Here is a 26,443-nt window from a genome sequence, read left to right as displayed (position 1 = left end):
ATTTATTCAAGTCATGAGACTAAAAGTCGTCAGATAGAGCTACCTCTAAATCACCTCCGATCAAGCTAAAAAAAATTATGCGCGTTATTGGATCATATTAGAATAATTTTAAGCTTGTGGAGCAACATTCTATTTTTTTCGACTTTTTTGGACCACCCTAATATCGATATATATATATATATATATATATATATATATATATATATATATATATATATATATATATATATATATATATAATCATGTTCTGTCCCAATACTTTGTAATCGGGTGTTGAAAGTCTGTTTGGACCTGCTGTTTTTCACACTACTAATGGAGAAAGTTATTTTTTTTAAGTAGTGTACTACTGAAATATCAATGCTACATCCCACTGCAGTGCTGGTGGAATTGTAAACCGAGCTTGTTCTGCCCCCATAAATTGAGCTAGAGCACAATGCATTGGTTTGTAGACCCAGTTTTATTGGCCTTGTAAAAAAAACAAGTTGTCCCTCAGGCATGAAGCTGGTTAGTTTGCAGCAAGCTTGAAGAACCTGTGCAATTTCCAGCTGGAATCTGTGTGCAAAGCACTCTCTTTCTCTTTCCCTCTCCCTCTCCCCCTCTCATATTCAAATAAGCCATACCAGCCATTGCTCTCTGCAGGACTCGGAAGGTAATACGCCACTGCATGATGCCATCAGCAAGAATCAAGATGACATGCTGTCACTGTTGATTGATGCTGGTGCTGACATCTCGATCACCAACAACAGTAGGTTCAACGCGCTGCATCATGGAAATCAGTATCGTGCTGCAACAGTAGGTTCAACGCTGCACTGCCCTTCGTGGAAATCCCACGTATGTGCGCTGCAATAAGTGCCGTCGTGAACTCATGCGTTCATTTCTACCTTAGCGTGCATTTGATTTGTAAAACCCGGTGGGGAAAGCGTCCGATTCAGTAACTGCATTTGCTTGGCTCCTGACCTGACCTTGGGTACCCCCAGTGCGCATGTAAAATTTGGTGGGGATTGGCCCAGCCATTTTTTTTCCTACGAGCCCAGAAACGGCTTTGTTGATACTGAAGAACCCCCACCCATCCTTGCGTTTGCTGCACTGTTTGTGCTGTGGGATTATGCAGTCCGAGCAGGCCGGACGTGATCTGGTTGAAAGTGTTATAAAATAGCATACCGGCTTGTGTGTGCGAAGTGACACTTTTTTATTGGATTCGCTATATATGCTAGATATCCCTTATTGTCGGGTTTTCCGTGTGTGTGTGTGTGTGTGTGTGTGTGTGTGTGTGTGTGTGTGTGTGTGTGTGTGTGTGTGTCTGTCTGCAACGCGAGGCTCCACAGTACGAACCAGCGAACCAATTTCGATGAAACTTTCCCAACAGGTGCCATATGGTCTGGGAAGGTGCGCATTTGAATTTCGTTGCCGTGCAACAACCCGTTGCTGTGCAGCGGCCGAAAAACCGTGTACAGTATTTTCAATACTTGTCCTTCAGTTTGGAATGTAGAGAAACGAGACTTCGGAATTAAACACTTCGAGATATTTTATTTAGAAAATTTTACTCAAGCCGATTTTTGATTGAGGTTTTATTTTTCAAATGGTAGTCCTTCAAAAATCGGGTGTCTGTTTACCGTCATTTAAGGTGTGTATACGGTGTTTGTAAGGAACTACACCGTCGTTCCACCTTCGATTTCTCCTCGATCCAAACGTTATTGACCAAAGTGAAAAGGATCCAAAATAAATGGAATCACCGGCATTTCTGTCTTTGTGGATTTCTAATAATATGTTTATTTATTTACCGAAAACGATTCCACGACCCACACACCACCTTCAATTATTTATTTATTTACCGAAAATAATTCCACGATCCACACACCACCCTCAATTATTTATTTCTTTACCAAAAATGATTCCCCACCAACACACCACCTCCAATTATTTATTTATTTACCGAAAATGATTCCACGACCCACACTCCACCTCCAATTATTTATTTATTTATTTATTTTCAGAACGATTCCACGATCCACACACCACCTTCAATTATTTATCTATTTACCGAAAACTATTCCACGACCCACACACCACCTCCAATTATTTATTTACCGAAAACGATTCCAGGACCCACACACCACCTCCAATTATTTATTATTCAAAGTGGGAGTGGCGAAGGAAAGTGGGCGTGGCTTATGAAAAAATATTGTGTGGCTCAGGAGGTGTGGTCAAACAAGAGCATCGAGAGAAGTTTATCGGGTTTTCCGTCTGTGTGTGTGTGTGTGTGTGTGTGTGTGTGTGTGTGTGTGTGTGTGTGTGTGTGTGTGTGTGTGTGTGTGTGTGTGTGTGTGTGTGTGTGTGTGTGTGTGTGTGTGTGTGTGTGTGTGTGTGTGTGTGTGTGTGTGTGTGTGTGTGCAACGCGAGGCTCCACAGCACAAACCAGCAAACCGATTATTTTTCAAATGGTAGTCCTTCCAAAATAGGATGTCTATTTACCATCATTTTTTATGAGGAGTGCCAGTTGGCAAAATACGCAATAGGAAAAATCTTGCCAGGCAGAGGAACAATTGTATGTGAACCAATACGTCTTGGCAATGAATCTTCGTCGGTGGATCGGTCTGAATGAAAAGCATCGTATCCAGCGCTTTGATCCTAGCGAATCCCTCGTCGCCTACCGGCTTGTTTACTCTTGTAAGCTGCTGCCTCTCCTCTGTTGCTGTACTTTTTAAAATCCTTTTCCCACATGTAGTGTATGAACACTTGTGTGCCAATGATGATCTCATAATTTATAATTCGTCTCACCTGGATTCATTTTGCACTCTGTCGGCCTTTTCAAGATATTGTACTCGATTAAGTACGAGCAGGGATACCTGGCATTGCCCGGTGCTGTTCTCATCCTTTTGGCATTTTGAAGAAATCAAATTTTGATTTTTTTTTTTTTTGTGTGGGCCAAAAGCACTTCCCCACACCCACCTAAAACACTTCCATTCAGGGAGGGAGTCGGGGATCATTTAATATTACCTTTCACATTACTACAAAGGATTAGACACTATAGAGATTTTTTTTTAATCCAAAAATTTTTTAACTCCCCCCCCTTAAAACACTCATTGTAACTCAATAATGAACCTCTCAAAGTTTGACGAATATCCATTTGGCCATCTCTGAGAAAAACGGTGTCACACACACACATCCCTCGTATATGTATAGATTTTTGTTTCAACCGATAGACTCCGATAGAGAAGGACTGGAACCTCACGATCTCGGGGTTTGTAACTTGAGTCTGAAGGATTAACTTGAGTCCGGGGCTAAAATGACTTCTGGAAGGGCTGGAGACACGATCTCGGGATCCATATAGGGGTTTTTGAGGACGGCGAGTTCAATAGTGTCATTTTCAACACCAACATGATTTCGATATCAAAGTCATTGGTTCTGTGTGCACTGACGGGGCACCTGCAATGCTTGGAAATAAATCTGGATTTTCTGCATTGATGAAAAAGGAGATTCCAGACTTGCAAGTTACCCATTGTTTTCTTCATCAGCATGCTTTGGCATCAAAAACATTGCCTCCAAATTTGAAAAAAGTCCTTGATACTTGTGTGAAGATCATCAACTGGATCAGAGGGAGGGCTTTGAACCATCGTATCTTCAAATCATTTTGTGAGGATCTGGGTTGTGAGTATTCAGTTTTGCTTTTCCACACAGAAGTCTGTTGGTTGTCACGAGGACAAGCTTTAACCCGCTTCTTTGAACTGCGGGAAGAAATCAAAGTTTTTCTGGAGGAGCGTGGATGTGATCTAGTTGGGGCATTGGAATCAGGAATTCGCCCAAATGCTGGCTTACTTGGCTGACATTTTCACTCGTATGAATGACCTGAGTATTTCTCTTCAAGGAAAAGGGATAAACATATTGAAGGCTTGTGAAAAGTTGAATTCCTTCAAAGAAAAGTTACACATTTGGCGTCAAAGGATGGAAAGAGGCAGTCTCTCAAATTTTCCTTCACTGGAAGAGATGGTTAATGATGCTGGATCCATAACTCCTACTGTGCGTGAAGAAATTGTGGTTTATTTGGAAATGCTGTCAGAATCGTTTGATGGATATTTTGCTGCTGGAGACCTGAAGATTTCAGAAGAATGGATCATGAATCCATATTCCTATAATTTGGAGAAAATGTCAGATGATGAAGAGCTGAAGGAAGATGTTATTGATTTGCAGACAAATCGAACTCTTGAAATGCAATTTGAAAGCAAGACTTTGGAGGAGTTTTGGTGTGCAGCACTGGATATGTTCCCAAGACTTGGTGGAAAAGCACTCCATGTCCTCATTCCATTTGCAACAACATACTTGTGTGAATGTGGATTCAATTCACTTTTGTCAATCAAGACAAAATCTAGTAATCGCCTGAATCCACAGGCAGACCTTCAGATCGTAGTCAGCAAAAAAGTTCCACGTTTTGACAAAATCGTGAATGAGAAGCAGGAGCAAAGAAGTCATTTAATTTTATGTTCACAATTGGGATTGATTTTACTGTTTACAATTTTTTCTGAACAAATTAGAATCTAATTGCTCAATTTATACTTGCATTTTATGCACTGAGTTAAAAGCTTATTTTTTTCAGTTCAATTTGTTCACCCGCAGTATTGTATGTGGTTCAATTTCTGGTTCAAAAATTATAAATTAGACTTCTTCATCTTCAAATGTGATATTACTTTTGTAGGGGGTGCGAACATTAATCGAACATTTCCTAGGGGTGTGGGGCATAGAAAAGGTTGGGAACCACTGCCATAGACATACCTGAGCTCGAACACTTCGATGAGCAAGGTCAGAACCGCAACCAGATCACATCAGACCTCATCAACCAGGCACGCAAACTTGTCATTGCTGTGTACACCAACAGATATGATGACTTCGAGGACTGCGATCTTGGAAAGTTTAGAGCCTATAAATTCCTGAACAACAGGTCAACCATGCTGAAACTACTCCCACCAACAGAAGAGACATTCCTTCTACATCTACAGTGTGCAGCTCTTGCAACTTATAGATAAGACTGCACATGTTGCCAAGCCTCAGCTTCCCCCATTTGTGGATTATGGTTGGGCTCTGGAGGATGGCAAACTAGTTCCAGTCCTGTCAACTCAACCAGCCTGGCCACAGACAATTACAAAGGCTATTGCATGTGGATGCACCAAAGACTGCAACAAGAACTGTTCCTGTGCCAGGAAGAACGTGGCCTGTTACATGGGATGTCGTTGCCCGGGATCAGCCACCAAGTGCAGCCGAGTGAAATACACTGCAGCATTTGACAGCAGTGACAGCAGTAACTCAGACAGTGACAATTAACTGTATACCATCAGCTGTTCACATGGACACTTGTATTGCAGCATTATATTGAGTGGTAGATCTGTTCATATGATGAAACATTGTGGCGTGTATCACTGACATGAATTTTACGAATATTTGCCTCAGCCATTTCGCTTGCGTTCCAAACTGTGAAGCACGTGCAGTAAGTTCATTTCTCATGTAATCTGTGTTCTTTGTAACTCGTACCATTCTGTTCCATTATTGTTCTTACAATAACAGTAAACTACTGTGTAGTGTTATTGTTGATTTTCTGTGTCATGGTTGCCTTAAAATAATATATTAACATGTAATAAATGGTATAAAACACATCATATCACTCTGAAACCATCATAAATAGATTCCCTGACCTCGAAAACCAGAGAAACGAAGTATTACACATGAAAATAGATAACAATTGACGACGTGATGGTGATTTAAAAATATGGCGGCATCTTGGACGCCATCTTGAATAGCGGAGTTATCGAACCATATACAACAAACTTTTAGAGCAGACCGTGTCTGTTTTCGCAAAAAAATTTGGGCGGTTTGCCCCCTGGGTAAATAGAATTTTTGACAGAATTTACATGATTTTCCCAAAAATTGACGAAGTCGGCCATTTTGACACACTTCCGGTCATGTGATCGGCATGACCGCCACACTTTAATATCCCTACCTTGCCTCATGTTGTATCCCAAATTTGGTAGCATTCTGACTGGTGGGTCAAGAGGAAGATTTTGAAAGGAATTTAGGCGACTGCCACTTTGACACACTTCCGGTCACGTGATCATCACGGCCTCTGCACTTTAATATCCCTACCTTGCCTAATGTTGTATCCCAAATTGGTAGCATTCTGACTGGTGGGTCGAGAGGAAGATTTTGAAAGGAATTTGGGCGACTGCCACTTTGAAACATAACCGGTCACGTGATCAGCACGGCCTCCGCAATTTAACATCAGGACCCCCATCATCATGTTGTCACAAATATTTGGCAGAATTCTGACCGTTGGGTCTGGAGAAGATTTTTGAAGGAATTTTACGCAATTTTCTACTTCAAGTCATGTGACCGGAACGAGCTTTGCAATTCCTGTTTGCAGTCAGGAGAGGAACGTTGCTGCCAAATTTCAGCTGGATTGGCCCGGCGGTTTGGCCAGAGAAGTCAAAATAAGAGAAGGACGGACGGAGGGCGGAGGAGCTCCTTGTGAGCCAACGGCCATCCATATCTAGTGCCCAACCGTGTCTACAGACGTCCTCCTGCAGTTGGGTTACTTCTTATTAGGAGGTTGGTGGCAGGATTTGCACTCCGGCCACCGTAAAACGCTTCATTCCGCAAAACGCAAAAACGCAAAAAAATCTGAAAACCCACTCCGTGGGAGTACCTCCTGTGCAGCTTCCCTTCGCAGGGCAGCTCACCGGATGACAGGATTGGGGCAAAGCCTTCGGGACCCCCAATCTTTGATAGGAGGGAAACCACGGGGTAACATCCCTGGGTCAGATTGCGGGAGAGTATGTCGGAGTGGTGCTGAGGTGTCGTCCACCAGACGGCGGTCTCCTTGGGTTAACCTGAGGCGGTCCCTTCGGGTGGGTGCCTGGAATGTCCTATCCCTAAGAGAGGATGATCACCTGTCTCTGTTATCATCTGAGCTCAAGCGTTTGGACATCGGGATTGCAGCTCTCTCTGAGGTTCGGAGACCGGATTGCGGCGAGATAATGGTGGGTGGTTACACCTACTATTGGTCTGGTCGCTCTGATGGTTACCATACCCAAGGAGTTGCTGTAGCTGTGTCCAATAAGCTGACCCCAATGATAATTGAGGTAACACCGGTCAACGAGCGTATTATGAGATTAAGGATTCGTCACTCCTTAGGTGTCATTTCCCTGGTCTCTATTTATGCTCCGACTGAGGCGAGTGATCTCACCGTGAAGGACACATTCTACGCCACACTCGAGTCTGTGGTTGATCAGTGCCCCAGACGAGATACACTTCTAGTCTTGGGGGATTTCAATGCATCGACTGGAACTGATAGGGATGGTTATGAGGTGTGTGTTGGTCCCCATGGGTCAGGAACTATGAACCAGAATAGCACTAAGTTCCTTGACTTTGCAAGAAGTCATGGACTTAGGGTGGCTGGTTCATGATTTCAGCGCCCGCAAGCTCATCGCTGGACTTGGTATTCCAACGCTGGCGGTGTGGCAAAGGAGATTGACCATGTCCTCATTGACGGTCGTTGGAGGATGATCCAGAACTGCAGGGTCGACCGGAGTGCTCAGTTCCTCAATACTGACCACAGGCTTGTTGTAGCAACTCTAAAGCTGCACCTTAAATCCTGGAGAATGGTACCATCCCAGCCTAGGCTGGATGTTGCCAAGCTCAGGGATGAGAGAGTAGCTGAGGAGTTTGCGAACAGGCTGAGTGGACACTTGGGGGGTCTGGGTGCTTTGGGGGGTCCTGAAGAGTTGTGGAGCACCTTCAAGACCACCGTCCTTGATGTTGCCGGTGGATGCCTTGGAGTTCACCGCAGGGCAAAGAAGAATTTTGTCTCTCAAGGGACACTGGATACCATTGACCAGAGTCGCAGGGCCAGGCTGAATGGCAGAGCTGAGCTGTTCAGGGAGCTGAGGCGTAAAACTGTACGTGCACTGAGGGTGGACAAGGAGGCCTATGTGCGAGGAATCTGTGAGGGGGTAGAGCATCACCTGTGGACAGGTGATTCTCGTCCCGCTTACAGGGGAATTCGTGCATTACGTTCATCCAAGCCCATCCCTTGGAGCACTGCAGTTCGAGTAGAGAGTGGTAGGCTCTTGACAGAGGAGTCTGAAGTGAAGGCCCGCTGGGCCGGTTACTTTGAGCGGTTGTACCAGGCTGATCCCCCAGCTGTCGAGTTGGACGTCAAGGGTGTTACAATCCCTGTTGCTGACCCTCGAATCAACTGTGGTCCACCATCGCTTGTGGAAACACGGGCTGCGGTGAACCAGTTGAAACGGGGCAAAGCTCCAGGGATCTGTGGCATCCATGCTGAACTTCTCAAGGCTGGTGGAAATGCTGCTCTCGTGTCGTTGCATGCAGCTTTGTGCTCTGCCTGGAACACAGGCATCATCCCAACTGACTGGAAAAGGGGCCTTGTTGTCCCTCTCTGGAAAGGGAAGGGTGATCGCCAAGACTGCAACAACTACCGAGGGGTGACGCTGCTCTCAGTGCCGGGCAAGGTCTTTGCTCGGATAATTCTTGATAGGGTTCGCCACCATCTGCTTGAGCACCAGCGTCCAGAGCAGTCAGGCTTTACACCAAAGAGGTCAACGATTGACCGTATCCTTGCACTTCGTGTCCTCACCGAACGCAGACGAGAGTTTCGGCAGGGGCTGCTTGCAGCCTATGTTGATCTCTGTAAAGCGTTCGATTCAGTGAATCGGGATGTCCTCTGGAGGATTCTTGGTCTTCGTGGGGTGCCAGCGAAACTGATCGATCTGATGTCTGAACTCTACTCTGGTACTGAGAGTGCTGTGAAGTGTGGTGGTACCATCTCTGACTTATTTCCAGTTGTTACTGGAGTTCGTCAGGGATGTGTACTTGCCCCCACACTTTTCAGCACTTGTATGGACTGGATTTTTGGGAGGATGTCGGAGAGATCAAGTTGCGGTGCATCGTTTGGCAATGTCAAGATCTCGGACCTTGATTTTGCAGATGATGCAGTCATCTTTGCGGAGACTTTAGACATCCTCTTGGGGGCCCTCGAGGTGCTGCATGAGGAGTCGGAGCCGTTGGGATTACGGATTTCTTGGGTCAAAACTAAGATCCAGGCTTTCGGTGACATCGTGGATGCAGCTGTCCTGTCTGTGTCTGTTTGTGGTGAGGATGTTGAGGTCGTGGAGAGATTCACTTACCTTGGCAGTGATATTCATGTCTCCGCAGGTTGTGAGCCGGAGGTCAATAGACGTCTGGGTCTGGCCTGGGGAGTCATGGATTCACTGGATCATGGGGTGTGGCGCTGCCGGTACCTGTGCGGGAGGACGAAAGTCCGAGTCTTCAGGTCCTTGATACTTCCAGTCTTGCTCTATGGGTGCGAGACTTGGACTTTGACCAAGGATCTGAGACGGAGACTTAATTCCTTTGGTACCAGGTCTCTTCGGAGAATCCTTGGCTATCGCTGGTCGGATTTTGTGTCTAACGAGCGGTTGCTGAGAGAGACTTGGATGAGATTTGTTACCTGCATAGTCCGTGAGCGTCAGCTGCGGCTGTATGGACATGTGGCTCGTTTTCCTGACGCTGATCCTGCTCACCAGATTCTCTCAGCGAGGGAGTCTCATGAGTGGAGGAGGCCAGTGGGCCGACCACGTGCTTCATGGTTGCAGCAGGTTGACCATCATCTCAAGGAGATGGGGATGGGCCTGGCATCTGCCTGGGGGATGGCCAGACGGAGGCCCCTGGAGTACCGGCGGAAAGTGGACGCAGCGATGCGCTGTTCTGGCACATGCTCCCATACCTGACCTGACGGACGGACATACAGACAGTGCGCGATGACAACACCTTGTCTGGAATTTAAATTAAGAATTTAAATTCCATATCAGCTGATCATAATAATAATCTTCAGGGAGTGTAGTGTATTGTATCTCCGAGCTGCCTCTTTCAATAGCAAGGACTGGAAGCATTGGACAGAGTTGTACTTAATGCAGAAAATCCTTCGCTGTCGAAATTACAATAGCTTGAAACGATTCCACAAAAAGCACACAAAACTGCACTGCTTTGTAAAATAATAGGAAGGGATCGGAGGGGAGGGCGGGATTACTCCTGTCAATCAGCCAGATGGGGGGCGGGGCTACTAGACATTTTCCAGAGGACCAATATATGGGCGTGTTTAACGATGGAATATTATCAGGAAGTGGGTGACAGAACGTAGGTGTTATTCAGAATGTTGGATCGTCCATAAAGTACGTACAGTACCATTACAATTTGAGCACGTCTTTTAAGTATGTACGACAACTTTTTTAAATCAGTGGTCGAACTTCTTCATTTCAAGCAGCTTGTGTAATCTAATTTGCAAAGGTCATTCCAACCACCGACTCACCAACTGATATTTAAGATCGGTACCATCCGGGTGATGGAGAAAGATGAAATTTTGCGAGCCGATGGACATCAAAGCCGATACACCGGGAAAACTCACAGAACCATTGGAAAACATCCGTAAATGAAAATATAAACGAATGAAAATTTAAGTAAATTAAAAATCAAATGCAGGTGAGCAACACGAGACAATGGGGAAGCACGGGTCGTTATTGGTTACAATGTGTAAGCAAAGCATAACTCACTGGTGTATTTTAAAAAGTAAAGAAACAAGTCATAAAAAACATTTTTAAACAAGGAAGAGAGCAGAGATTGCAACAAAGAGAAACAAGTCAAAGAGCCCTCGGAACAAAACTCCTTCAAATTGAGTGAGTTGAAGCCGATAAGCTGGAGATTGCACCTCTTTATTTCTTTCTTTCTTTCTTTCTTTCATTACACCTCTTTACATACTTTTTGGAGGAACATCCCAACATCCTTTTTGAATTTTTAAAAATGGTTCCAATATTTGTTAAACAGTGGTTTGCCATTAACCCATTGGTTGGAAATCTCAGCTGGCCTCACTTCACTCACAATTGTTGCCCCGATACATCATACGGCCACCATTTTGTACTGAGGGCCCCATTTTGTGATCATGCCAACCACAGCACATGTCCGGTGGTGTCACATTAACATATTCACTATCGACATTCCCCATCATGTATTCTGTGTGGACAAACATTCTAAACATGCAGGCAATGATGCAGGGACAAGCCGATTACAGAAGGCAATGTGGGGTCTACGTAATGTTCTCGACATTGTGTTCTCTACAGGGCTTGTCCCTGCAAGTCGGACAAAGGGTAAGCCTTTTGGTTCTGTGGAGGATGTGGTCATGTACGAGCGATGATGAGACCAACCAAGTGCTAAATCTCACTCACACTCACAGACACGTCTCATAGAGCACCCACAGAACCACAAATGTTTGAATATTGTGTTGGTGTTGACCGATCTCACCAAAGTGTTGAGGAATGGGGAACTGTACTTAACAATTAAAATCAATGTGATATTTTTAACATGAAAATATTTAACATGAATATAAACTCCCTCGATGTTAAACATATTCCACACACGATATATTAAAAAAACTGTGCGTCAGTAATCTGTTGAGAGTGTGTTTTTAATCGAAATAAAAAGACTCTGTATATCGGGGGGGGAGGTGGCAGTTTGTTCCCCCTTGCAACCACTTTCCTGCTGTGTCTCCACAGGACCGCACGAGTCAAGCCACGCCCACACACCCGTTATGGAAAATTCCATTGGAGACGTTCTGTCCACATGCCTGTTATGGAAAATTCCACTGGAGACGTTCCGCCCACACGCCCGTTATGGAAAATTCCATTGGAGACGTTCCACCCACACGCCCGTTATGGAAAATCCCATTGGAGACGATCCGCCCACACGCCCGTTATGGAAAATTCCATTAGAGACGTTCCGCCCACACGCCCGTTCTGGAAAATTTCATTAGAAACGTTCTGTCCACACACCCGTTATGGAAAATTCCATTGGAGACGTTCGCCTACACACCCATTATGGAAAATTCCATTGGAGATGTTCTGCCCACACGTGCGTTATGGAAAATTCCATTGGAGACGTTCCACCCACACACCCGTTATGGAAAATTCCATTGGAGACGTTTCGCCCACACGCCCGTGAAGAAAAATTCCATTGGAGACGTTCCACCCACACGCCCGTAATGGAAAATTCCATTGGAGACGTTTCGCCCACACGCCCGTTATGAAAAATTCCATTGGAGACGTTCCACCCACACGCCTGTTGTGGAAAATTCCATTAGACGTTCCGCCCACACACCCGTAATGGAAAATTCCATTGGAGACGTTCCGCCCACACGCCCGTTATGGAAAATTCCATTGGAGACGTTCCGCCCACACGCCCGTTATGGAAAATTCCATTGGAGACGTTCCACCCACACGCCCATGATGGAAAATTCCATTGGAGACGTTCCGCCCACACACCCGTTATGGACAATTCCATTGGAGACGTTCCGCCCACACACCAGTTATGGAAAATTCCATTGGAGACGTTCTGTCCACACGCCCGTTATGGAAAATTCCATTGGAGACATTCCACCCACACGCCCGTTATGGAAAATTCCATTGGAGACGTTCCGCCCACACGCCCGTTATGGAAAATTCCATTGGAGACGTTCCGCCCACACGCCCGTTATGGAAAATTCCATTACAGACGTTCCGCCCACACGCCCGTTCTGGAAAATTTCATTCGAAGCATTCTGTCCACACACCCGTTGTGGAAAATTCCATTGGAGACGTTCGCCTACACACCCATTATGGAAAATTCCATTGCAGACGTTCCGCCCACACGTGCGTTATGGAAAATTCCATTGGAGACTTCCGCCCACACGCCCGTTATGGAAAATTCCATTGGAGACGTTTCGCCCACACGCCCGTGATGAAAAATTCCATTATAGACGTTCCGCCCACACGCCCGTTATGGAAAATTCCATTGGAGACGTTCCGCCCACACGCCCATTCTGGAAAATTCCATTGGAGACGTTCCGCCCACACGCCCGTGATGGAAAATTCCATTGGAGACGTTCCGCCCACACGCCCGTAATGGAAAAGTCCATTGGAGACGTTCCGCCCACACTCCCATTCTGGAAAATTCCATTGGAGACGTTCCGCCCACACGCCCGTGATGGAAAATTCCATTGGAGACGTTCCGCCCACACGCCCGTAATGGACAATTCCATTGGAGACGTTCTGTCCACACGCCCGTTATGGAAAATTCCATTGGAGACGTTCCGCCCACACGCCCGTAATGGAAAATTCCATTGGAGACGTTCCGCCCACACGCCCGTTCTGGAAAATTCCATTGGAGACGTTCCGCCCACACGCCCGTTATGTAAAATTCCATTAGAGACGTTCCGCCCACACGCCCGTAATGGAAAAATTCATTAGGGATGTTTATTGACGAGACAAGATGATTGTAACACTGAAGACACTTTTTTACACAATGTTGAGAAAAATGTATATTTTTTCGAGTAACATCCAAACAACCTTTTTGAACATTTTAAAAATGTTTTTATTATTTGTTAAACAGTGGTTTGTCATTCTCCCATTGGTTGGCAATCTCAGCGACTCGAAGTTCACTCACGAGTGTGAAGCCCTGATCAATCATATGGCAGCCATTTTGTACTGAGGGCGGCATTTTGTACTGAGGCCGCCATTTTATACTGAGGGCGCCATTTTGTACTGAGGGCGCCATTTTATACTGAGGACGCCATATTATACTGAGGGCACCATTTTATACTCAGGGCGCCATTTTATACTGACGGCGCCATTTTATACTGAGGGTGCTATTTTATACTGAGGGCGCCATTTTATACTGAGGGCGCCATTTTATACTGACGGCGCCATTTATACTGAACGCACCATTTTATACTGAACGCGCCATTTTATACTGAACGCGCCATTTTATACTGAGGGCGCCATTTTATACTGAGGGCGCCATTTTATACTGAGGGCGCCATTTTATACTGACGGCGCCATTTTATACTGAGGGAGCCATTTTATACTGAGGGAGCCATTTTGTACTGAGGGCGCCATTTATACTGAGGGCGCCATTTTATACTGAGGGCACCATTTTATACTAAGGGCGCCATTTTATACTGAGGACGCCATTTTATACTGAGGGTGCCATTTTATACTAAGGGCGCCATTTTGTACTGAGGGCGCCATTTCATACTAAGGGCGCCATTTTGTACTGAGGGCGCCATTTTATACTCAGGGCGCCATTTTGTACTGAGGGTGCCATTTTATACTGAGGGCGCCATTTTATACTGAGAGCGCCATTTCATACTAAGGGCGCCATTTTGTACTGAGGAAGCCATTTTATACTGAGGAAGCCATTTTATACTGAGGATGCCATTTTGTACTGAGGGCGCCATTTTATACTCAGGGCGCCATTTTGTACTGAGGGTGCCATTTTATACTGAGGACGCCATTTTATACTGAGGGCGCCATTTCATACTAAGGGCGCCATTTTGTACTGAGGAAGCCATTTTATACTGAGGAAGCCATTTTATACTGAGGGCGCCATTTTGTACTGACGGCACCATTTTATACTAAGGGCGCCATTTTGGACTGAGGGCACCATTTTATACTGAGTGCGCCATTTTATACTGACGGCGCCATTTTATACTGAGGGCGCCATTTTATACTGACGGCGCCATTTTATACTGAGGGCGCCATTTTATACTGAGGGCGCCATTTTATACTGAACGTGCCATTTTATACTGAGGGCGCCATTTTATACTGAGGGTGCCATTTTATACTGACGGCGACATTTTAAACTGAGGGAGCCATTTTGTACTGAGGGCGCCATTTATACTGAGGGCGCCATTTTATACTGAGGGCACCATTTTATACTAAGGGTGCCATTTTGTACTGAGGGCGCCATTTTGTACTGAGGGCACCATTTTATACTGAGGGCGCCATTTTATACTGAGGGCGCCATTTTATACTGAGGGCGCCATTTTATACTGAGGGCGCCATTTTATACTGAGGGCGCCATTTTGTACTGACGGCGCCATTTTGTGATCATTGCCACCCACAGTACATGTTCGGTGTTGTCATGTTAACATATTCACAAGACATTCCCCATCATGTATTCTGTGCAGACAAACATTCTAAATCAATAAAACATTCTAAACGATGCAGGTAATGATGTAGGGACAAGCCATGTGCAGAACAAAAGAAAGAGTCCACATTGTGTTCTGTCCATGGCTTGTCCCTGCACGTCGGACAAAGGGTAAGCCGTTTGGTTCTGTGGAAGATCCGGTCATGTACGTGCGATGATGAGACCAACCAAGCGCTAAATATTGAACACGGGTCTTCACCTCAACTCACTTACTGTTTGAACACCACACGATGGGGAGGAGGAGGAGGAACATGCGGACAAGAACAGACATCGGTTTCGGACAAGTCTGACCGTAACGAGCCCTCTCAGCGCCCACGATCTTCATGTCGATGTCCCAGGTGTCTGCATGCCCGTTCCATCGTACACGTCTCTCTTGGACGCCCTCGTCGACCACCACAAGGCTCCGTCCACCAACGGGCCTCAGCTCATGCCCTCTCGCGCGCTCGTCCGCCCTGCTCTGGCCCCGCCCTCCGCTCTGGCCCCGCCCTCCGCTCGTGCCCTCTCGCGCGCTCGTCCGCCCTGGCCCCGCCCTCCACGTTTTGATATCAATCCACGACGGAGAACCCCGCCCCTCTCTCTTCCCCTCCCCTTAACCCCCTCCACAAGCACGAACACCACGTCCACGATCTCCTCAACAGTGCAGGCTGTGGGGTCATCGATCTGTGCATAATTCCAGCAATCTGTGTGTGTGTCTGTGTGTGTGTGTGTGTGTGCCTGTGTGTGTCTGTGTGTGTGTGTGTGTGTGTCTGTGTGTGTGTGTCTGTGTGTGTGTGTGTCTGTGTGTGTGTGTGTGTGTCTGTGTGTGTGTGTCTGTGTGTGTGTGTGTGTCTGTGTGTGTGTGTCTGTGTGTCTGTGTGTGTGTCTGTGTGTGTGTGTCTGTGTGTGTGTGTGTGTGTGTGTCTGTGTCTGTGTGTGTGTGTGTCTGTGTGTGTGTGTGTGTCTAAGTGTGTGTCTGTGTGTGTGTGTGTCTGTGTGTGTATGTGTGTGTGTGTCTGTGTGTGTGTGTGTATGTGTGTGTGTGTGTCTGTGTGTGTGTGTGTGTCTGTGTGTGTGTGTCTGTGTGTGTGTGTGTATGTGTGTGTGTCTGTGTGTGTGTCCTTGTGTGTGTGTCTGTGTGTGTGTGTATGTGTGTGTGTCTGTGTGTGTCCGTGTGTGTGTGTGTCTGTGTGTGTGTGTGTCTGTGTCTGTGTGTGTGTGTGTGTGTGTGTGTGTGTCTGTGTGTGTGTCTGTGTGTGTGTGTGTCTGTGTGTGTGTCTGTGTCTGTGTGTGTGTGTCTGTGTGTGTGTCTGTGTGTGTGTGTCTGTGTGTGTCTGTGTGTGTGTCTGTGACCGTTGTTTTTCGACAACCCCTGGACCGATCTAATTGAAACTTGCCAGGAATATTGCTGGGGACCTGAGTTTGTGCCTTTTCAAGGTTTGATATTAATCGGACAAGTGCCTCCCAAGTTATGGCCATTTATGACGTCGAACACTTTATCCATATGTCGAACACTTTATCCGATCAGTATGAGAAATGTTGAGGGTCATCTTGGACTAAATTGTGTGGGGGAAAACATTGATGATGTCATCGATCACATGGTTAGGCAGTCATATTGTTTTTAACATAAAAACCTTCAAAATCCTCTTCTCCGAAACGGCCGAACAGATCGAGGCGAAACTTCACAGGTATGACAAAAAGTAACAAAATGTTTCCATCTATGACGTCATAGGTCACATGGTTTGTCAGCTCTGATTTTGTTTGTAAGTATAAACCTTTAAAAATTTTCTTCCACAGAACTGCTTGACGTTCTTTCATCAATCGACGTGAAACGTCAGCATTATGATCGAGTCGTGATGGGGGAATATAAGGTATATGTTTTAAATTTTATCCTGATCAGATGCATGGTCTGGCATCTAGAATCATTTAATATTTTTAATCTGGGTTGAGGAATTCAAATCAAACTTGGTACAAGTCTGTATAATGATGTACTAATGTGGGTGGAGGCATCTCTGGTGAGGTCACGACGTCGAAGAGTTCCCTTCTAGTTTGCTAATGCTCTTGTGTATCACAATACATCTATCTATGACGTCACTGAAGTTATTTTTGCCATGGCAACAATTCATAGAAGCATCTCATTGCAACATGATAACTCAAGCAAAGTCGATGGCACGCCATCGCAAACCCCCCACGCTTCACGGCCAAAGCAAAGTTGAAAGTTCTACTTGGAATTACCCAACATCAAATTTCGAGTTAAAATGTGGTTTTTTTTGGCATCTGGGAGCTGGCGTCTCATTGTAACCTTGGTAACCATCTCATTGTATGCACGTCCAATGCATCCGAGGAATTGCTTGCAGTCTGCTGGTAATTATATGAAGTGTATAATTTTTGATAATGCTGTGGCTCATGTGAGATCCGGATCCACAGTGCACCTCAGACTCCCTCGAGTTGAACGAGTCCTCAAACGACTCTCTAAGACACGGAATTGGCCCATAAGGGATATTCTCACAAGCAGTTGTAACCTTCAACCACTCAACAGACACTCTCTGACGCTCGTTGTCGCTCACTCACGCTCACTCCCTTGCGAGCTTTTATGTCAAAATCAAAATTCTTATCCGACTTGTGTTTGTTCTAGTGCGGGCCCATAGGGGCGTGCCCATAGGTGCGTGCCAGTATGTGCAGCTTCCTGCCTGCAGTATCAGGTCCCCAGCATCAATTGTGACATCATATCAAACTAAGAAGAAGAATTGTGATGCACCCTCTCTCTCCCCCCCTCTCTCCCCCTCCTCTCTCCCCCTCCTCTCTCCCCCTCCTCTGTCCCCCTCCTCTCTCCCTCCCCTCTCTTGCCCCCCTCTCACCCCCTCTCTTGCCCCTCTCTCCCCCTTCTCTTGCCCCCTCACCCCTCTCTCTAACCCTTCTCTCTCCCCCTCCTCTGTCCCCCTCCTCTCTCCCTCCCCTCTCTTGCCCCCCTTCTCACCCCTCCTCTCTCCCTTCTCTTGCCCCCCTCTCACCCCCTCTCTCACCTTTCTCTCTCCCCTCTCTTGCCCCCCTGTCACCCCCTCTCCCGCCCTTCTCTCTCGCCCTCCTCTCTCCCTTCTCTCTCCCCCTCCTCTCGCCCTTCTCTCTCCCCCTCCTCTCTCCCTCCCCTCTCTTGCCACCGTCTCTCACCCCCTCTCACCCCTCCTCTGTCCCCCTCCTCTCTCTCGCCCCCTCTCTCCCCCACTCCCCCTCCCCTCCTCTGTCCCCTCCTCTCTCCCTCCCCTCTCTTGCCCCCCACTCTCTCCCCCTCTCTCATCCCTAGTCTCACCCCTCCTCTCTTCCCCCTCTCTCCCCCTCCTCTCTCCCTCCCCTCTCTTGCCACCCCCTCTCACCCCGCTCTCCCCCTCTCCCCCTCCTCTGTCCCCCCTCCTCTCTCCCTCCCCTCTCTTGCCCCCCTTCTCACCCCCTCCTCTCTCCCTTCTCTTGCCCCCCTCTCACCCCCTCTCTCACCTTTCTCTCTCCCCTCTCTTGCACCCCTGTCATCCCCCTCTCCTGCCCTTCTCTCTCCCCCTCTCTCCCCTCCTCTGTCCCCCTCCACTCTCCCTCCCCTCTCTTGCCCCCCACTCTCTCCCTCCTCTCTCACCCCTAGTCTCACCCCTCCTCTCTTCCCCCTTTCTCCCCTCCTCTCTCCCTCCCCTCTCTTGCCACCCCTCTCACCCCGCTCTCCCCGCTCTCCCCTCCTCTGTCCCCCTCCTCTCTCCCTCCCCTCTCTTGCCCCCTTCTCACCCCCTCTCTCGCCCTTCTCTCTCCCCCTCCTCTGTTCCCCCTCCTCTCTCCCTCCCCTCTCTTGCCACCCTCTCTCACCCCCTCTCACCCCTCCTCTGTCCCCCTCCTCTCTCTCGCCCCCTCTCTCCCCCTCTCCCCCTCCTCTGTCCCCCTCCTCTCTCCCTCCCCTCTCTTGCCCCCCACTCTCTCCCCCTCTCTCATCCCTAGTCTCACCCCTCCTCTCTTCCCCGTCTCTCCCCCTCCTCTCTCCCTCCCTCTCTCTTGCCACCCCCTCTCACCCCGCTCTCCCCCTCTCACCCCTCCTCTGTCCCCCTCCTCTCTCTCGCCCCCTCTCCCCCTCTCCCCCTCCTCCCTCCCCCTTCTCTCTCCCCCTCCTCTCTCGTCCCTCTCTCTGTAAATGTATTCACAAATGTCAACCAAGCACAACGATTAATTCCAACCTTGGGAAAAAAAACAGCTTTCAAACCCTTGGGAAACAGCTGTTTCCCTTGGGAAAATTCAAACCTTGGGATTAATTAATAATTTGCATCATAATCAAACCTTGGGATTAAATAATTAAATAAATTAATAATGAAATAATAATCAAACCTTGGGATTAATTAATTAATTCAAACCTTGGGATAAAACAGCTTTCAAACCATGGGAAACACTTGGGAAACAGCTGAAATGGATGAGGAAGAACGATATCAAATTTTGAAAAGGCACATAATCAGGTCCTCAGTGTCGATTGTGACGTCATACCAAACGAAGAAGAAGAATTGTGACGTCAATCGTGCAAAAAAGATTACATTAATAAATAGTTTTAAAAAGATTAATTGTGACATCATTCGTAACTTAATGGAAACCTGTCCTGTCATTGGTTGACAGATAAATGGCCGTAATTTGGGAACCGCTTCTCCGATTCATATCAAACCTTGAAAAGCACATCCGCGGGTCCCCAGCAATATTCCTGGCAAGTTTCAATCAGATCGGACCGTCGATCGTGCAAAAAAAATAAAGAAATAAAAATAAATAAATAAACATTAATTGTGACATCATTCGTGATATCATAGCACCGTGTCTTGTCATTGGTCGACAGATAAATGGCCGTAACTTGGGAACCGCTCGTCCGATCGATATCAAATCTCGAAAAGGCACATCCGCGGGTCCCCGGCAATATTCCTGGCAAGTTTCAATCCGATCGGACCGGCGAGAAACGGCGGTCGCAGACAGACAGACAGACAGACAGACACACAGAGATTGCTGGAATTATAGATAGATGAGTCAGAGAGACACCCGCCATCCTCTAACCTCTATATTACCTATCATACTAACATCATTACATTAAACTTATGAAGAGAGCTAATGTGGTTTATTCTCTTGTGGCACTCATCACCATCAAGAAGATTGACAAACAATATGTCAGAACTTGGTTCTCAGTTTAAATGTCTTTGTTGAGCGGAGATGAAATGGTAAACCTCCTTCAATGTTCTGCTCTGAGATCCCCCAGAGCCACACATCAAGTTTTTGTCACAAGCCACGCCCCCTTCCCACAAACCACGCCCAACTTTCACCCTTATTCCACTTGCCCACGCCCACTTTCGATGCCCTGAAACACAGCTCACAACACTCACGTTTGGTGTTTCCTCAGACGTCCGCCTTTAGATTTCATGTAGTCCCGAACCCAATCACAATTTCCAACTGCCCTTCCGAATGACGTCACAATGGCAAAGGCAAGAAGATTAATTCGGGCCAAGAACATCCGGCACTCAACCATCAAGGGAGAACAGCCTGGTCTAGTGAGAGCTAAACGGATGAGAGCTACGAGCAGAGCAAGATCGAGATCCAGGACGAGAGGTTCCTCACTCAAAAGAACCAGGAGTGGGAGAAGGAGGTCCAGGAGGAGGACAACAAAGAGAGTGAAGCTCTCTCGGTCACGGAAGAGAAGTGGCTCAAGAAGACGGTCCCTCCCAAAGACACGGAGATCTCGCTCAAGAAGACGCTCCACCTCAACGAGACGCTCCCGCTCCAGGAGTCGGAGATCTAGCTCAAGAACACGCTCCCCGTTCAGAAGGCGATCTCGCTCAAGAAGACGCTCCACCTCAACGAGACGCTCCCGCTCCAGGAGCCGAAGATCGAGCTCAAGAACACGCTCCCCGTTCAGAAGGCGATCTCGCTCAAGGAAACGCTTATCTCGCAGAAGACGACGGTCTTCTAGCTCAAGGAGACGGAGATCCAGCTCAAGAAGATGATCTCGCTCAAGGACACCCAGGATCTCGCTCAAGGACACTCGAAGATCCAGGGTTAAGAGATCGCTCAGCTAAGCCCCAAGAAGACGGACATCTCCTTCAAGGGTCTACCTGCGCTGGGACACGTGGAACAAAGAAGACTCATTTATTTGAAGATGAATTCAGTTCAAATGAATTCAATTATCCTTAATTATTTAATGCTCATGTGAAAATTTCAATAAAAAATAATGAAACAAGAACAAAACGATTTTTTTTCTTCCTTCTTCTTTGTTTATTGTGTGAAGAAGTTTAAATAATAACGAAAGTCGATTAAAATGAAGGGAAATGATGACATATGATCCTATTATTGGAATTTCTCGATGCCCATCCTGTATTGCTCTTCTTCTTCTTCTTCTTCTTCTTCTTCTTCTATAAAACTCCAAAACCATGAAACTGAACAGCCTGCAACTCTGCATGCATCCGAAGAAAACTCCAAGGAAGTACATGAGTGGTAACTGGGTGTTTGGGTTCCTCTTTTGAAGATAATTAACGGCCTTTTTAAACTGTATCCTATATCAGGCGCCATCCTCGATCACCTCACTCTCTGGGGTCTTAAGGGGGATCCTGAGTCACCTCGCTGGGGTCTGAAGCCGCCATGTTTTTTGGCCTACTGAACCACGCCTTGACTTGGAACAGGCTGAACGATAAACCTGTTTTTTTTTCACTTTCCTCATTCATATTATCGAATGCCTGTTCATCACAAATACTAATCGCCATATACATCGCTTTTGTGAGAGTCATCGTTTTCAAATTAGGAGCTTGGTTCGATTTCATGCATTAAATGATGCAATTTTACACGGTCTACTCTCACGGACTAATTAAAGTACATCATTGAAATGTGACTTTGGCTTTCGCTTATTTTAGCTTTCGCTTGCGTTTATCTCCGGACATGTCCAAGCGGTGTTTGTCTCCGGGAGGTATCATAGTGTGACCAGTAGAAAATGGATTTCAGACATTTTGTTTCTATCTTCACTGTTATTCCGTGCAGAATGATTTTGATGAGACAGTATGGATCGAAATTAACACTTCATCGCACGTCTGCCTTCCCTTCCTCTCACCTCATACTGTCTTACCTTCCCCCACCCCTCCTCACTCTCCCTCCCGCCTCGCTCTCTCACTCCTCCTTGTTGTCCCTCCCTTCTCTCTCTTCCCCCCTCCACCTCCTCATTCTCCCCCCTCTTTTTATCACGCATTTCAGTACAGTATTCCCATCAGCGAAGCGACAGGTGGTATTCACTCGAATATCATTTATGATGGGTGGTGGCACAGTCGCTGTGGCAAGAACTTGTCTGGGCTGCCAACTTGCATCGGTTCCTGCGATATCCTCCCGGACACAGCCTGGTAATTTCTTGTCTTGTCCATCCCTCGTTTCTGTCTATGTCCCGTGGATTTTTGGGACCGATAAGCATTCGGATATTCAACGGTCTTCCGATGGTTTGTTGTTTCGTGGGCGTATAGCAGTGTACCGGTCAGGGTTAAGGGGTTTTATTGAGATTTTATTACAACGAGTGCGGCCCGAATGTGCAGGCTCGTAGGTGCGTGCCAATATGTGCAGCGCCGTTCCTTCGCTCTCGTAAACGAAGACTGGATTGGGGCATTTTTTCAATTAGATCGGACCAACTGTATCATAAATGGCCATAACTTGGGAAACACCTGGGAAACATACTCAGGTCCTCAGCGTCAATTGTGACGTCAAATCAAACAAAGAAGAAGAAGAATTGTGATGCCCCCTCTCTCCCCCCTCGTCTCGCCCCTCCTCTCTCGCCCCTCTCTCTCACCCCAACTCTCACCCCTCCTCTCTCGCCCTCTCTTGAATTGTGATGCCCCTTCTCTCACCCCCTCTCTCGCCCCTCCTCTCGCCCCTCTCTGTAAATGTATTCCCAAATGTCTACCAAGCACAACAATTCAAACCTTGGGAAAAAACAGCTTTCAAACCCTTGGGAAACAGGTGTTTCCCTTGGGAAAGTTCAAACCTTGAAAAGGTTTCATGAATAATTTGAACAATAATTTGAACATGATTCATGAATAATTTGAACAATTAATTTAAACCTTGGGAAAAAACAGGTTTCAAACCTTGGGAAACACTTGGGAAACAGCTGAAACGGATGAAGAATGGTATCAAACCTTGAAAAGGCACATACTCAGGTCCCCAGCGTCGATTGTGACGTCATACCAAACGAAGAAAAAGAAGAATTGTGACGTCAATCGTGCAAAAAATAAATAAATATTTTTGTGACGTCATATCACCGTGTCTTGTCATTGGTTGACAGATAAATGGCCGTAACTTGGGAACTGCTTATCCGATTAATATCAAACCTTGAAAAGGCACATCCGCGGGTCCACAGCAAGATTCCTGGCAAGTTTCAATCAGATTAGACCATCAATCATGCAAATAAATAATAATAATAAATAAATAAATAACAATTGTGACGTCATTCGTAATGTCATAGCACCGTGTATTGTCATTGGTTGACAGATAAATGGCCGTAACTTGGGAACTGCTCGTCCGATTGACATCAAACCTTGAAAAGGCACATCCGCGGGGCCTCGGCAATATTCCTGGCAAGTTTTAATCAGATCGGACCGGCGGTTGTCGAGAAACGGCGGTTGCAGACACACACACACACACACACACACACACACACACACACACACACACACACACACACACACACACACACACACACACACACACACTGCTGGAATTATAGATAGATTGATTTACCCCTTGTATTCCCATCCCCCGTTGCAACCAATCATTGTAATTAAACTCATCCGGGCCCATAGGTGCGTGCCCGAACGTGCGTAATCCCGTACACCTATCACAGATTTTGCAACCAACATATTTTGAAGGATCTGATGGATGACGTACCTACGGGCATGCCCGTACGTGCGTGGCCGTACATGCATGCCCGTACGTGCGTGGCCGTGCGTGCAAAAAAAAAACTTTCAAACCACGTGCCAGAAACAACAAACACACAGGCCGTTCCTTCACTCTGCGTGCCTGTACGTGCGTGCCCGTACATGCGTGCCCGTACATGCGTGCCCGTACGTGCAAAAAAGCAAAAAAAATAATTGTGATGTCAATCATGACGTCAGAGCACCGTGTTCTCTCATTGGTTGATAAATAAATGGCCATAACTTGGGAACCGCTTGTCCGATTAATATCAAACCTTGAAAAGGAACATCCACAGGGCCCCAGCAATATTCCTGGCAAGTTTCAATTAGATCGGACCGGCGGTCATCGAGAAACAGCGGTCGCAGACAGACATACAGACAGACACACACAAAGATTGCTGGAATTATAGATAGACTAGTGCGGGCCCGTACGTACGTGCCCGTATGTGCGTGCCCCTACGTGCGTGCCCATACGTGCGTGGCTGTATGTACAAAAACAAACAAAAAAAACTTTCAAACCACGTGCCAGAAATAACAACCACACAGTCTGTTCCTTCGCTCTCGCGTGCCCGTACGTGCGTGCCCGTACGTGGAAAAAAAAAACTTTCAAACCGCGTACCAGAAACAACAACTACACAGGCCGTTCCTTCGCTCTTGCATGCCCGTACGTGCGTGCCCATACGTGAATGGCCGTATGTGCGTGGCCGTACGTGTGTGGCTGTACGTGCAAAAAAAAAATTTCAAACTGCGTACCAGAAACAACAACTCACAGGCCGTTCCTTCACTCTCGCGTGCCTGTACGTGTGTGGCTGTACGTGAAAAAAAAAAACTTTCAAACTGCGTGCCAGAAACAACAACCACAGGCCGTTCCTTCGCTCTCGCATGCCCGTACGTGCGTGCCCATACGTGCATGGCTGTACGTGTGTGGCTGTACGTACAGAAAAAAAAACAATTCAAACTGCGTGCCAGAAACAACAACCACACAGGCCGTTCCTTCACTCTCGCGTGCCAGTACGTGTGTGGCTGCACATGCAAAAAAAACAAACTTTCAAACCTTGGGAAACAGCTGTTTCCCTTGGGAAAATTCGAACCTTGGTATTAATTAATAATTTGTACAATTAATTCAAACCTTGGGAAAAAACAGCTTTCAAACCTGGGAAACAGATGTTTCCCTTGGGAAAATTCAAACCTTGGGATTAATTAATAATTTGAACAATTAATTCAAACCTTGGGAAAAAACAGCTTTCAAACCCTTGGGAAACAGCTGTTTCCCTTGGGAAAATTAATAATTTGAACAAGCCGGTAGGCGACGAGGGATCCGCTCGGATCGAAGCGCTGGATACGTTGCTTTTCATTCTGACCGATCCACCGACGAAGATTCATTGCCAAGACATATTGGTTCACATACAATTGTTCCTGTGTCTGGCAAGATTTTTCCGATTGCGTATTTTGCCAACTGGCACTCCTCACAGGACTACCATTTGAAAAATGAAACCGAAATAAAAAATCGGCTCGAGTAAAATTTTCTAAATATCTCGAAGTGTTTAATTCCGAAGTCTCGTTTCTCCACATTCAAAACTGTAGGACAAGTATTGAAAATAGTGAACGTAAGTCGAGAAAAAGTATTTTTCGAATTTTGCGTATTTCAGCGCCGACACCCTTGGTGATCGAATCTGGAAAAATGCTGCGGTTCAATTTTGTAGTAGTTATTAAACTCTATCCATACATCGAATTTGAATATTCCGTCGTCGACGGTTTCCGAGGTCAAGGTCACTTAACATATTCCCTGGTTCACCACCTTTCCGCATTCGGAAACTATGAGAGATAGAGGAACGTTATGCTGTCGCAATAACGAGATGGGGATGCAAGGAATAGGCAGGAGTTGGTCCGGTCGCTCTACCTATCATAGAAGCCGCGCTCTGTCAGTTACCATTTGGATTCTTAAAACGCGGTTTTTCGGCCGCTGCATAGCAACGGGTGGTTGCTTAGCAACGAAACTCAAACGCGCATACTCCCAGCGCATTTGGCACCTGTGCGCCAAGTTTCATCGAAATCGATTTGCTGGTTTGTGCTGTGGAGCCTCGCGTTGCGCGCGCGCGCGCGCGCGCGCACACACACACACACACACACACACACACACACACACACACACACACACACACACACACACACACACACACACACAGGGAAAACCTGACAATAACGGATATCTAGCCAATCCCAACAATTAATTCAAACCTTGGGTAAAAACGGCTTTCATACCTTGGGAAACACTTGGGAAACGGATGAAGAACGATATCAAACCTTGAAAAGGCACATACTCAAGTCCCCAGCGTCAATTGTGACGTCATGTCAAACGAAGAAGCATTGTGACGTCAATCGTGAAAAAAGAACAATTGTGACGTCATTCCTGATGTCATAGCACCGTGTCCTGTCATGGTTGGCAAATAAATGGCCGT

At 46.7% G+C, this 26,443-nt stretch overlaps 1 protein-coding gene across 2 annotated transcripts in view; it reads right to left on the bottom strand.

Annotated features, from left to right (window-relative positions):
• LOC147008370 (uncharacterized) overlaps window positions 1-15,526 on the bottom strand; it is a 70,890-nt gene extending 55,364 nt beyond the window's left edge. The window contains exon 1 of one of the 2 annotated variants that reach the window (XM_085864840.1): window positions 15,370-15,526. The gene's annotated coding sequence lies outside the window, so the exon portion shown is untranslated. Of the gene's footprint in view, window positions 1-15,291 lie in introns of both variants that reach the window. The other variant, XM_085864844.1, reaches the window with a different exon arrangement.
• Window positions 15,527-26,443: the final 10,917 nt, after the last annotated feature.

This window comes from Eptatretus burgeri, chromosome 19 (assembly GCF_056783735.1).
Source record: "Eptatretus burgeri isolate ZD-2024b chromosome 19, Ebu_testis_v1, whole genome shotgun sequence".
NCBI classification, from domain to species: Eukaryota; Metazoa; Chordata; class Myxini; order Myxiniformes; family Myxinidae; genus Eptatretus; species Eptatretus burgeri.
This window is presented reverse-complemented; position numbering and strand designations above follow the sequence as displayed.